Source organism: Microtus oregoni, unplaced genomic scaffold, assembly GCF_018167655.1.
Source record: "Microtus oregoni isolate MIOR12 unplaced genomic scaffold, Mior012 000017F_ref0000208, whole genome shotgun sequence".
Classification (NCBI taxonomy): domain Eukaryota; kingdom Metazoa; phylum Chordata; class Mammalia; order Rodentia; family Cricetidae; genus Microtus; species Microtus oregoni.
Window position 1 is genome coordinate 29,289,611 of NW_024543076.1, and position 13,736 is coordinate 29,303,346.

Consider the following 13,736-nt stretch of genomic DNA (forward strand, 5'->3'; position numbering starts at 1 on the left):
CCATCTCTTGTAAAGTTTTTTTTGGTTCTACCATCTTTTATTTTTATTTATTATTATTTATTGATTGATTGATTTTTCAAGACAGGGTCTTTTTGTAGTTTTAGAACCTGTCCTGGAATTAGCTCTGTAGACCAGTCTGGTCTCAAACTCACAGAGATTCTCTTGCCTCTGCCTCCCAAGTGCTGGGATTAAAGGTGTGCGCCACCACTGCTTGGTCTATTTTTATTTTTTTAATTTTAATTTATTTTTAAATTTTATTTTACATTCTATCCACAGTTCTTCTCCCACCCATCCTCCTGCCTCTCTCCCGCTGCCTCCCCCAGCCCATCCCCTATCTACTCCTCTCAGCAGGGAAGGGCTCCCACGGGAAGTCAACAAGTCTGGCACATTAAGTTGGGGCTGTACCAAGCCCTTCCACCCTTCATTAAGGCTAAGCAAGACATCCTACCATAGGGAATGGACTCCAACAAGCTAGTTCATGCACCAGGCATTGATCCTGGTACTACTACCAGGTGCTTTACAGATAGTCCAAGATTTACCACTGTCTTCCACATATGCAGGACACATTTGGTCCCATTGAGGCTCCACAGATGTCAGTCTAGAGTTCATGAGTTTCCACAATCTTTGCTCAGCTGTCTTTGTAGACTTCTCCATCATGATCTTGACCTTCCTTGTGCATATATTCCCTCCTCCCTCTCTTTGATTGGATTCCCGGGGCTCAACTTGGGACTTTGGTTGTGGACCTCTGTACTCGGTTCCCTCAATTACTAGATGAAGGCTCTCTAATGAAAATTGGGGTATTCACCAACCTGATTTCAGGGAAAGGCCAGTTCAGGAATCCTATCCACTAGTGCTAGGAGTCTTAGCTAGGGTCATCCTTGTGAATTCTTGGGAATTTCTCTAGCACCAGGTTTCTCCCTAACCCCATAATGGCTCTCTCTCTATCAAGATCTCTCTTTTATTGCTCTCCCACTCCAACACCTCACTGGTCATGCCATTCCCTCATGTTCTCATCTCCCATTCCTTTCCCTTTAACACACCCCTTACCCACAGTTGACCAGGGGACCTCATCTAATACCCTTCCCCAGGCGATCCATGTGTCCCTCTTAGGGTCTTCTTTGTTACTTAGCTTTTCTGGAGCTGTTGATTATAGTCTGACTATATTTTGCTTTACATCTAATATCCACTTACGAGTGAGTACATACCCTGTTTGTCTTTCTGAGTCTGGGTTACCTCACTCAGGATGTTATTTTTTTAGCTCCATCCATTTGCCTACAAATTTCATGATGTGATTGTTTTTTCACTCCTGAGTAATACTCCATTGTATAAATATACTACATTAAAACAAATTCTTCAGTTGAGGGGCATCTAGGTTGTTTCCAGGTTCTGAAGATTACAAATAATGCTGGTATGAGTGAGTGTCCTTGTGGTATGATTGATTATCCTTTGGATATATGCCCAGCTGTTTATTTGCTGGGTCTTGAGGTAGACTGATTCCCAATTTTCTGAGAAACTGCCATACTGATTTCCTAAGTGGCTATATAAGTTTACACTTGTAACATCAGTGAAGGGCTGATCTCCTGACTCCACATTCTCTCCAACATAAGCTGTCCTCAGTACTTCTGGTCTCAGTCATTCTGACAGGTGTAAGAGAGTATCTCCGAGTCATCTTGATTTACATTTCCCTGATGATTAAGAATGATGAGCAGTTCTTTAAATGTCTTTTGGTCATTTGAGATTCCTTTGCTGAGTATTTTCTATTTAGCTCTGTACCCTATTTTTAAAATTGAATTATCTTGTATTCTGATTCTTAGTTTCTTGTATATTTGGGAGATCAGCCCTGTGTCAGATGTAGGGTTGGTGAAGATCTTTTCTCATTTTGTAGGCTGCCATTTTGTCTTATTTACCGTGTCCTTTGCATTACAGAAAATTTTCAGTTTAAGGAGGCCCCATTTATTGATTGTTGATCTCAGTGTCTGTGCTGCTGGTGTTATAGTTAGGAAGTGGTCTCCTGTGCAAATGTATTCAAGGCTACTTCCCACTTTCTCTTCTATCAGCATTAATGTGACTGAATTTATGTTGAGTTCCTTGGTCCATTTGGTCTTGTGCTTTGTGCATGGAGATAGATATAGATTTATTTGCAATTTTCTATATGTTGACATTCAGTTATGTCAGCACTATTTGTTAAAAATGTTTTCCTTTCTCCATTGTACCATTTTGGCTTCTTGGTCAAAAATCAAATGTTCTTAGGTAGATTAATGTCAGAGTCTTCAATTCTATTCCATTGGTCCACCAGTCTGTTTTATGCTAATACCAATCTGTTGTTATTACTATAACTCTAGAGTAGAGTTTGAAGTCAGGGATGATGAGGCCTCTAGAAGTTCCTTTATTTTACAGGATTGATTTAGCTATTCAGGGTTTTTGTTTGTTTCTTTGTTTTTTTTTTCATATGAAGTTGCATATTATTCTTTCAAGGTCTGTGAAGAATTGTGTTGGGATTTTGATGGGAACTGCACTGAATCTGTTGATTGCTTTTGGTGAGATTGCCATTTTTACTATGTTGATCCTACCTATAAAAGAACATGGATGATCTTTCCACTTTCTGATAACTTCTTCAATTTCTTTCTTTAGAGACTTACAGTTCTTGTCATACAGATCTTTCACTTGTTTAGTTAGTGTTACCTCAAGATATTTTATGTTATTTTTGGCTATTGTGAAGGGTGATGTTTTTCTAATTTCTTCTCAGCTTCTTTATCATTTGTACATAGGAGGGAGGGCTACTGATTAATTTTTTAGTTAATCTTGTATTCTGCCACACTCATAAAGTTGTTTAATCAAGTGTAGGAGTTCCAAGGTAAAGTTTTGGGGTTACTTAAGTATACTATTATATTATGTACGAATAGCAAAAGTTTGACTTCTTCCTTTTCAATTTGTATCCTATTGATCTCCCCTTGTTGTCTTATTGCTCTAGGTAGAACCTTGAGTACCATCTTGAATAGATACGGAGAGTAGAGAACCTTGTCTTGTTCTTGATTTTAATGGAATTGCTTTGAGTTTCTCTCTATTTAATTTGATGTTAGGTGTCAGCTTGTTGTAAATTGCTTTTATTATGTTAGATAGGTTTCTTATATCCATGATCTTTATCATGAAGGGGTGCTGGAATTTGCTGAAGAATTTTTCAGCGTCTAATAAGATGATCATGTATTTTTTTTTCTTTCTCTTTGTTTATATGGTAGATTGCACTGACAGATTTCCATATGTTAAACCATCCCTGCATCTCTGGGATGAAGACTATTTAGTCATTGTGGACGATTTTTAATATGTTCTTGGATTTGGTTTGCCAATACTTTATTGAGTATTTTTGCATCAATGTTTATAAGGGTGATTGGTCTGTAGTTCTCTTTGTTGCTTGCTTGCTTTTTTCTTTCTTTTTTTCTTTTTCTTTCTTTCTTATTTTTGGTTTGCTTTTGAGGCAGGATTTCTCTGTAGTTTTGTAACCTGTCCTGGAACTAGCTCTTGTAGCCCAGGCTGGCCTCAAAATCACAGAGATCTGCCTGCCTTTGCCTACCAAGTGCTGGGATTAAAGTAGTTCACTTTCTTTGTTGCATTTTTGTGTGGTTTCAGTATCAAGGTAATGTAGCTCTAAAAAAGAAATTTATCACTGTTCCTTCTGTTTCTATTGTATGGAACAATTTGAGGATGATTGGTATTAGTTCTCCTTTGAAGTTTTGGTAGAATTATGTGCTGAAGCCTGGGCTTTATTTGGTTGGAAGATTTTTGATGCCTGCCACTGTTTCCATGGGGGTTAAACATCTAATTAAATTGTTTATCTAGTTCTGATTTAATTTTGGCATGTGGCATGTATCAAGAAAGTTGTCCATTTCTTTTAAATTTTCCAATTTCGTGGAGTACAGGTTTTTGAAGTATGATCTGATAATTCTCCAGATTTCCTCAGTGCCTGTTATTATGCCCTCCTTTTAATTTCTGATTTTGTTACTTTTGATATTCTCTCAGTGTCATTTTGTTAGTTTGGATAAGGGTTTGTCTATCTTTGATTTTCTCGAAGAACCAACTCTTTGTTTCATTGATTCTTTGTATTATTCTCTTTGTTTCTATTTTTTTTTAATTTCAGACTTCAATTTGATTATTTCCTGGTGTCTGCACCTCCTGGGTGAGTTCGCTTCTTTTTGTCCTAGAGTTTTCAGATGTTCTGTTAATTCACTAATGTGGGATTTCTCCCACTTCTTTATATAGGCATTTACTGATATGAACTTTCCTCTTAGTACTGCTTTCATAGTGTACCATAAGTTTGGGTATGATGTGCGCTCATTTTCATTGAATTCTATGAAGTTTTTAATTTCTTTCTTTATTTCTTCCTTGATCCCAGGGGTAACTCAGCTGAGCATTATTTGGTTTCCATGAGTTGTAAGTCTTTGGAATTTGCCTTGTTGTTGAATTCTAACTTTAAGTCATAATGATCCAATAAGATACAGGGGGTTATTCCAGTGTGTATCATATACACACACGCTGGAATGAATATATATATATATATATATATATATATATATATATATATATATATATTTCTTTGTGACCAAGTTTGTAGTCAGTTTTGGAAAAGGTTTCATGAGGTGCTGAGAAGAAGTTATATTCATTTGTGTTTGGATGGAATATTCTATAGGTGTCTTTTAAGTCCCTTTGAGTCATAACATCTGATAATTTCCTTTTTTTTTTTGTCTGTTCATTTTCTGTCTGGCAGACCTGTCCATTGGTATGGATGGGGTTTTGAAATCTCCCACTAATAGTGTGTGGTGTTTGATGTACAATTCAAGCTTTACTAATGTTTCTTTTACAAATGTGTGTGCCCCTGTATTAGGGGCATAAATGCTCAGGATTGAGACTTCATCTTGATGGATTTTTCCTGTGATGAATATGAAATGTCCTTCATTTCTTTTGAAGGACATTAGATTGAAGCCTATTTTGTTAAATATCGGGAGAGCTACACCAGCTTTCCTCCTAGGAATGTTTGATTGGGAAATCTTTTCCCAACCTTTTTCTCTGAGGAAGTGTTTGTCTTTGAAGTTGAGGTGTGTTTCTTTTATGCAGACATAGGGTCTAGATTCAGTTCCAGTTCCCAGTGCAGAGGACTGTGGATTGCTACCAATTCTGTGAGATTACCCCCTTATAAACATAACTTTATTATACGAAACCATGCTCGAAGTGGGTTAGCATTCCAAAGGCTGAAGTAGTTCCCACAGCATTCAGGTCTTCCTGTTGCAGGACTACAAGATTCTGGTGGTGGCATATTGTTCTTTAGGTTATTGAATGTACTTTTGCCTTGGCGTCTACTCATCTCTTACTCCAGTTGATGTAGGCAGTATGGTTGCCTCTTTGTCCAATCATTGCTGTCAAGGTGTCTGTGTTTCAAGGATCCTCTCTTGGACCAATAGGTGCAGTCACTGTCTGTGTTTAAGGAGTCGCTCTTGATCTGCTCTGTGCATTGCTTTTCTGTGTCTAAGGAGCCGCTGACATCTTTGGAGACAGGCGGGTTTGGGGATGAAGTGGGATTTGTAGATTACAGGGACTGATGAAGGGTTCTGGAGTAGCCTGTCTGTAGGAAGCTTGCCCTTGTGACTGGGACAGGTCGGGGAGAGGCCTGGAGTTTTGCTGGGGAGGGAGGCTAGGGCCTAGGGCCTGTTCTGTCCAGCTGAGAGGCTGGTCACTTATCTCTTGTTCCTCTCTGTGCAGTTACAGTTTGTCTCAGGGAGACACTGAGGTCCCAGGAGACGGGGGTGTTTTGGGGCTGATTGGGACTTCAGATTGCAGGGTTCAATGGTGGATCCTGTAGGAGGTTTGCCCTTGTGGCTGAGGAGGGCAGGGGAGGGGCCTGGGGTTTTGTACTGGGGCCAAGGGCCTAGAGACTAGGCTGTTGAGCCGGAAGGCTGGTCACTTATCTCTTGGTCCTCGCTGTGCAATTGCAGTCTGTCAAATGAGCTTTCTTAATGATGGGTGAGGTCTGCACTTAGCTATGAGTACAAGCACAAATATTTAGACTGCAGATAGAAATGATGATGCTTTAGTAAAGTGGCAGTTGTAAATTGTCCTCCAAGATCCATGACCTCACTAGTTCTGGATAGCAATAATCTTCCCTAGGGAAAAGCACACCAATTGGTTGCTCAGTACCAAATGGTCAACTGGAAAACATACACACAAGTAGCATTATAGAGGCTAAGCAGGTTGTGTTTACATATTTAAGAATATATATGTATACGACAATATTTAATAGAAAAAAAGCCACGATTTTCAGAGAGAGAAAGAGAAAGAGAGAGTTCAATGGAAGATAGTAGAGTGAGGGAAGGGAAGAAGAAGTGATAGAATTATATTAGAGTCGGGTGGTGGCGCACACCTTTAATCCCAACACTCGGGAGGCAGAGACACGTGGATCTCTGTGAGTTTGAGACCAGCCTGGTCTACAAGAACTAGTTCTAGAACAGGCTCCATAACTACAAAGCTCAAAAAAAGCAAAAAAAAAATATTATATTAGAATCTCAAAAGTAAAAAAAAATAATTTCTCTAAATTTTTGCACAATGAAAGTGTCCTTTGCCCCATACCATTCTGAAGCTGTTACAGAGTACCACCAAGGGTGTGCCAAACACTACAGTGGGCACCAAGATTCACCATCTGTAACTTCTCCAACAGCAAATCCAAAGGGGCACTCTTTCAGTCTGGTTTGCAGCTGGAGAATGATGTCCAGAGACTTTGCAGATGTCTTTTTAGCACTAGCTTGTCAAACGGGCACCAGGGTTAAAGAGCAGCTTCGTGTCTCATGTTCTCTGCTATGGTGAATGTACGCCTTTTGTTTATTCTTCCTAAACTATTCCTGACCTGAGAGGAATGTAGATTATCTGAACACATAAAGTAGTGGTACATCACAGGCCCAAATCAACAAAGCTAACCACACATACATTAAAATCTCCAAAATCATGAGCCCAAATCATTCTTTCTTTTGTACAAGAAGACTGTCTCAGGAAGTTTGTTATAGTGCTACAAAAATAGCATAGTGATACAGAAGAAGGTGAATAATTTGTTCTCAAGAGAGTTCTCTGTTGGAATGCATCTATATAACTAAAGACAATTTGACTATAAAAGCAAAAATGCAAGTTTATTATTATGAATGTATTACTTGTATATGGGGACACCTGTGATGTGAGTAGTTCTTAAAGTGGTGGCTTTAAATTTTAGCTCATGTAGCTTCTTCAACAAAGAAAATTACATTTTTCGACAAGTAGAGATACGGGACTTTGATCTATAGGGGAGTATCCTGTGGATAATAAACAAATGGTATCTAAAGGCTGGATAACATAGCTTATTAATACATCTTGATGTGATCAACCCCAAGCAATAAGAATTTAAAGATGTCTCCAGTGGTTAACCTCCTCTTTCCTGGGCAGAAGGGAAAGGTTTGTAGGGAGTTTCCTCTTTTCATTGAAAAACTATTAGTGCTTTTAGACTGAAGGAAGGTAAAGAGGCTCACGCTCACTTATTCCTATTCATCTTCTGCTCAACTATCCTGTATTTTTGGTGATAGTATATGCTGGCCTGCTACAATGGGCTAAGAGGAGATATTGCTAATACTGTCAAACTATCAGTACATAAAGAGCTAATGAATCATTCCAGATATCTGGTAAGAAACTGAGAGAAAATTTAGAGAAACCATTTATCTAAAATTCCAGTCTAAGTAAGGTGGTGGAGTTTGTTGGTATTTCCAGGACTCAGTAGCTACGAAGAAGAGGATGAGGAGTTGAGGGCAACCTCAGTTGCATGGAGTGTAAACCAGAGAGCTTGACACCAGACCCATTTAAAAGAAATACTAGCCAGGCCATGGTGGTGCATGCCTTTAATCTCAGCACTCGGAAGGCAGAGGCAGACAGATTTCTGTGAGTTCGAGGCCAGCCTGGTCTACAAGAGCTAGCTCCAGGGCAGACTCCAAAACTACAAAGAAACCCTGTCCTGGAAAAACAAAAAACAACAAAAAAAAATACTAAGCACAAATAAACCATATAAACCATGCTCAGTCTTTCTTACTTTCTCCAGCTGTCCCGTGTTGACTGCATTGATAAAATAAATTAAATGAAAGCCTTTCTAATAAGGAGCTAATCTCTATAAGCAAAATAATAATAATATTACTATGGATCTTGTGATTCTTTCCCCATTTTGTGCCTTCCGAAGTTTTCCAAAATGAATGGACTCTGTTCTCTCAGTTCCGACTAAGGAGTCTTATTATCTGACGTGATAACTGAGTGCCTGCTGCGCTGAGGAAACATCACTCTGTCAGGGAAGCTCACCATCTCAGCATCCAGAGCCCATTGTGAGTTGGTGATGGCAGCGGAATGTGACTGACAGAATTCCAAGAAAGCTGCCATATGCCCTCAGTAGAGGTGGGTTAGTAGATCTCAGGTGGAAGGGCCCATGTTTGCATTCTTCATTTACTGCATATTGTTTAGTAGTGCTGGCAAAGTCCTCTGCCTTCTTCATGAATCAAAGGACAAGTGTTAGGAAGACGAAGTGAAGCATCTTCGATGTGAAAGCTCACCGTCTGTGAACAGAGAGAACCATGATGAACAGGGGTGTCTAACTGGGCCTCCCCAGAGTAGGAAGAGAGCAAACCAGGTCTTGCTCAGAAACTCTAGTTATCATGAGCATTGAATAGAAATGCAAAGTTTGATAACTGTAACTTGCTTTCAGACTTAATCACCATAATTTGATTATTGATTTTATACAAATGGTTCCTGCTAAATGAGTAAGAACATTTAAAAGTATGTTTATCCCTAGCAAAAGTGTATCTCAAACAAAACAGCAACAAACAAGCAAACAAAAAAGCTTTTTCTCGGGAGTTGCATCTGAATACAAACACAACTTCGACCTGAGTTTCTAACAGTGGCCCACTTCTGTCGCTTCCTTCCAAGCTGAGTGTTCTTCAGTGTCCGGCTCAAGAGCTAATCCCAAACATGTTGCAGCTCCCTTGCTGATGGAGAAAATTTCAAATAATACAGTTAAGAGGCTGGAACAAATCAGAAGAGGCCGCCCCAAGAAGAACATAAACTGCCTAAGATCCCCGCCCGGCACAAGCAATGTCGCACCACGTCTGTTCCCTTGCATCTTAGCTGCTCCTGAAAGTGGAATTCTGTTAAGCCCCCATTTTAAGCCACCTTTAATTAAGATTGTATGGAATACTTTCTGAGAGCTATTTTTGTTTGTTAAAGCATGAGGGCAATAACTCCATAAAGTGAATTAATTGACCCCCAAACCTTAGGGAAACAGAACAATAGATCTTAAACACGTTTGATCCCCACAGCCCTTTCTGGCTATTAAAGAAGTTTTCAGAATAACATGCAATAAAGACATGCTGTGTGAATGGATTGGCTGATGACAATTTCAGAAAGGAGCTTTCATTATATAAACCTATGAATAAAATAATCACAGAAATTGTAGTGGCAGAGAACAGTATTTCAGTTTTGACAAAAATATCAATCGGTATAAAAATGGAAGTTTTGAATGTTCCAGCTCTAACATTAACATTTGTTGATATACTCTGTAAGCACTGCGGCAGCATTATTGGATTTAATTTTGTTGTCATGATGGGATATTGACTTGATGGCTCCTACAGGCAGAGGATGAAGCATTCTGTGAGAAATGGAAACAAAGAATGAAGAACTATCGTTCTTGCTTTTACCCACATGTGGAGACTTCTTATTGATTATTCACTGTGTGATATTCTGTACTCCCCGGTACACTTTGTAGTAAAATCGAAATCGCCTCAGTTACTTACTATTTAATTGTACTGATTATGGAGTTACAGTTCCACAACGGCTTGCACAACATGTATCAAACAAAAGATTTGGCTCGTCTGCATGGATACTTATACTAGCTGCATGATCTGTGGGCAGTTAGCATCACTAATCAGAAGAAATCTTTTAGAATACAAAACTGGTGATATTACAGACTACTAAATTTTGAATGCATAATATTTCAAAAGAAGTGGGACTCTCAGAAGATGGATTGTATTCATAAAACTTAGTGCTTACAATGGATAATGAAATACATGATCAGCAAAGAGCATCTCTAGGAATGCATTGTGTTCTGTTAAGTCTGCATCTCCACTATAGTCACCGATGCCTGCTTGCCAATTAGCTAGTTTCTTCATAATTTTAAATATAATCATCTATTCTTTGCCAGTCAGAAAGTCTATTATGTCTAAGTCATGGCTTATGCTGGTCAGACAAAATTGAAGAAAATTGAGGAAAAGAATTAACATTCTAAATATGATAATTATATGAAATCAAAGCAATATTTAAGACTCTTTAGAAACCCTTATTTATAGACTGTGTTTGGTTACCAATACAATGTTTAGTTTCTCAAGGCAGAAAGCATGAGAAAAATATTCCACGGCAAGCAAATCTTATAGGCCTTTCTAGAGGCCATTTGACGTGTGCACAGAAAACATGTGTACACCAGTCTAGACGGTGGCAGTTACAATTTAACATAGCAGCATTTATGTTCTAGGTATGATGCCAAAAGATGAGTCACTCTGATATCCTTCTGCCTCAAGGGCTCTGGCTTGTCCAGCTATGAAGATATATGGATGCCGTATTGTCCTGTTTAAGAATTTTAAAAGCATTGCTGGTAGAATAAGAGTCCTCTTTCTTTCCATTACATCACTTCAAGACTAGGCATACTTCTCATCTCCTAAAGCAAATCTTTTCTACCTTCTCCAACCACTTCTCAGGCTTTCACAGGATTCTGTCCAAATACCAGTAAACATAAATTTAAGATTTCGTTTAAAAACTATTTCTGATCCAAGTTTGCACTCATTGTGCAGGGTTTTATTAAACACAAACTTAAAAATGCCTAGTTTCTGCCCCATGCCAAAAGTTACCTGGAAAATGTGAGGCTCAGGGGAAATGCCCCAGGAAGATATTTATAAGAGACAAGTGTCTGCTGCTCTTTGGGCTAGGAGTGCTTTGGGACTATCTCATGCAAAGAGAAGTGTGTTTAGGCTCGAGTATCCCCTAGTCTCCTAGCATAGGGACAATGTCACATGGAGCTGTATATTTGTACAGATTTCTTATTGTATTTCTGCCATGTGTTATGAAATTTATGAGGCTTTTACTGAGTTTGGGAGCTATGCTTTACTCTGAACTAAATGTAAGGTCTTTTGTGTTTTTCCTTTATCTATCTATGTATCTATCGATCATCTATTTATCCATCTATCATCTATCTTTATTATCATTTCCTTTTTCACTTATATATCTCTTTTATAAAATACAGACCATGCATCTATAATTTTCCATTTAATTTTATGTAACTCAGTTGTGATTTTTAATGAGTACCTGTATCAGGATTTCTTGTCATTTCAGACATTATTATGCTTGTGATCTTATTTTTAATCATTGTCCACTCTTCATATGCAATTTCTTTCTTAATGCAGTGCAATTCCTTAAGGAAAAGTTCTCAGGAGAAATGGTGAAGGAAAAATACATAACATCTAGAGAAACCATTTCTATCTCAATGATGCAAAACTTCCATAAATAAAACGACTTCCCATACTTGAATGCTGTATAATCCAACCAACAGCAACTCACAATGTACCAGCTATAGAGCCATGAGAGGTGACTGTGCATGTAATTCTTATCTTCCTGAGCATCGCATGAGATTTCTTCAGTAATTTATAAACCTTGCATCCTATTTTTGTCTTCCCTGCTCCCTTTTTAATTTTTCCCCTTTCTTAATGTCTTTTTTCTTCTTTTAAACAAGATTTCTTTAGCTAGTCCAAGATTATTTCCTATCTGTTATCTTTCTACTTTAATGCCTCCCCCCACTGGTTACAGGTGTATATCACTACACCTAGCATTAAAATTTTAATGGATGCACAAAAACATAAAAGCTGTGCATATTTACAGGGTATCATGTGATGTTCTTGTATTCATATACAGCATATGATTTTGAGTTGAAGTGAAGTGAGCATATCTTTTCAAATATTTATCTTTTTTTTCAGTCACTGAATTTTATTAATTTGTAAACCCTTAGCCCCAATCTAAAGAGCAACTGTAAAACAGGGCTCTCTCTCTCTCTCTCTCTCTCTCTCTCTCTCTCTCTCTTTCTCCCTCTCTCCATTTAATGGGTACTTTTCTCAATGATTGCTTATGGGTAAAGCTGCTTGGTAGTATTAAGAAAGACCACAGTCGAGGTGCTTTTCTGATGGTGTATAGTGCTCAGTGGTGCTGGGAACAACCTGTGTGAAGTCACTGTCAAGACCTCACTTTTTCATCCATCATTCTCAGGGGGACTGGTTAATTGGGCATACTTTTCCTAACTGACCTTGCTTTCTGAGTCACAAGGCCAAATGTGCTCACATCCATGCCAATAACTCTACTTTTGGTGATTGCACCCAGAATTGTATATAATGGAGACGATATATTCTTTTTTCACACCAAGTATTGGCAGGCAAAAGGTAGCTTTCAGCTCAAGATGTGTGACGTGGTCCTTTTCGGCACATAGGCATATTGGCCTAAAGAAACTTTTTTATTTTAGTGGTTTTCTCGTAAAACCATCACCAAAGAAACAGAGTTTAGTAACTATCCTCTTCCATGCCTTCATTTTTCTTTTTCCTATTCAAGTAACTTACAGTACTTCTGTTTCTCCTTGGCCTTGAACTTTGGGAAGAGGAATTTCTTAGTTTCCCGCCTCCTCTGTCTATAGTTAATCATGTGGGGCAGTATGTTTGCCCTTTTGCCCCCTCTCTGTCCCTCGAATAGACAGGTCCTGACCCGCGAGGAGTATTCCCACCATTCTTCTCTTTTTCTGCTCCTGGACGCTGTTTTCACTTTGTTTTGTCAGCATGGCGCTGGGTACCACAGGGCTCAGCCTTCAGGCCAAACTTTTTCTTTTCTTCACTCTCTTTGACTGCTGCAAGGTCCTCCCATTTTCCCCCTCTTTTTCTCATGTTAATCTTTATGATATCTATAGTGCTTACATTTATATTTATGGAGTAATTAAGAATATTCATTTTGTAGCAGGATGACAGTCTTGGAGCAGCCAGCTGTATCTCCTGGATGCCAAAAAAATCTCTGAACTTTTGGGTCTTACTGGCCTGTCAGTCCCTTAACACAGGCCAGAACAGAAAAGCAATGTTTATTTATGTGTTTTCACATCATTGGTCCCACTCATTCCCCATACCTTTGCCCAATGGTGAAGGCAATCAAAACTGCAAGCCACTTCTCCATTACTTGCTTGAGTTCTGACCACCCAAGAGACCCCTTCCTTAGTTTTATCAGAGAAAACCACGCCCATAAGGTTAGTCACCCCAGATGTCATTGGCTAAACGGAGCGATCTCCCACAATAATGTCACCTTGAACTTTTAAGGTCAGGTCATAAGGTTCCCACTGGGGCAGCCTTTCCTTTTGCTGTAGTAATACATCAGTTCTACAACCTTTGGCCGAAATTTTGCAACCTGGCTGCTCCAGATGTCTGAGAATGTCTTCTCCGTTGTTTTAGGTTCCCAATCTCCCATCCTTCTCAGTTTGACGGAACTTGGTTGGAGTTTCTGAGATTTTCTTTTAGCTCTTCATTGCTATGACAAACTACCTGAGAAGAAACACCTGAAACGGCGGAAATGTTTATTCTGGTAACAGTTTCAATCCATGACTGCCTGCCCATAGGTTTGTGGGAGCTCAG

General features: G+C 38.9%; 1 protein-coding gene and 1 pseudogene across 8 annotated transcripts in view; one reads left to right on the top strand and one right to left on the bottom strand.

The window, feature by feature from the left end:
- CUNH8orf34 (chromosome unknown C8orf34 homolog) overlaps window positions 1-13,736 on the top strand; it is a 381,887-nt gene that overhangs the window by 272,220 nt on the left and 95,931 nt on the right. The window lies entirely within an intron of this gene.
- Window positions 12,326-13,004, bottom strand: LOC121458225 (annotated as a pseudogene).